This window comes from Tiliqua scincoides, chromosome 9 (assembly GCF_035046505.1).
Source record: "Tiliqua scincoides isolate rTilSci1 chromosome 9, rTilSci1.hap2, whole genome shotgun sequence".
NCBI classification, from domain to species: Eukaryota; Metazoa; Chordata; class Lepidosauria; order Squamata; family Scincidae; genus Tiliqua; species Tiliqua scincoides.
In genome coordinates this window covers 10,985,299-10,986,107 of record NC_089829.1, presented here as the reverse complement: position 1 = coordinate 10,986,107, position 809 = coordinate 10,985,299, and the positions used below count along the sequence as shown (strand labels likewise).

Below are 809 nucleotides of genomic sequence, written 5' to 3'. Positions count from 1 at the left end.
ATCTGATAAGAGAAAGTTCTCTGATGTATCCTGCCACCTTTAGAGGCTAGGTCAGGGCCGGCTCATCCATGAGGCCAACTGAAGGGGTTGCATCAGGCAGAGGTTTGGAGAAGGGCTCTCATCTGTGTCCATCATCTTGTCCCCACGGCTCCTCCTCCTGTTACCTGGATTGGAAAAAGAAGAGAGGGCCTGAGAGGAAGAAGAAATGTGGAAGGGGGCAGAGATCATTAAGTAAGAGGCTGGCACTTGGCATGTAGCCTCAAGAGGTCTTGGGCCAGCCCTGCCCAGATCCTTGTCTTATTAGGGTCTGAAGGCCATATAGGTTAGGTTGGCAACCTTCAGTCTCGAAAGACTATGGTATAAGCCTACAGCACCCGGTATTCCCAGGCAGTCTCCCATCCAAGTACTAACCAGGCCTGACCCTGCTTAGCTTCCGAGATCAGACAAGATCAGGCATGTGCAGGGTAACAATTGAAGGCCATATCCCCTCCAAAAAGGCAGCATGTAGCTTCACCCATGCTCAATGGCGTAGTGCTGTCTGAGTTGCTTCCTTGATTACAGTCGAACGAGAAGATAATGTGCTTGCAGATGACTGACAGGGAGAGAGTCAGACTTTGAAAAAAAATATTCCTAGTCATTACAACTTCAGAATCTTGACAGGTCTAGACGGTTAGAAGGCAAACAGGGGGGGTGTCGGGGGGGGGGAGAAATGGCTGTTTCATTAGCAATCCAGCAGTCTCTTTCCACTTACATCTCACGTACAACATGTGTGCACATGCATGGACTTCCTTGGCAAGCCACACAAAAAG

At 49.6% G+C, this 809-nt stretch overlaps 1 pseudogene; it reads right to left on the bottom strand.

Annotated features, from left to right (window-relative positions):
• Window positions 1–362: 362 nt before the first annotated feature.
• On the bottom strand, window positions 363–479 carry LOC136660796 (5S ribosomal RNA; annotated as a pseudogene).
• Window positions 480–809: the final 330 nt, after the last annotated feature.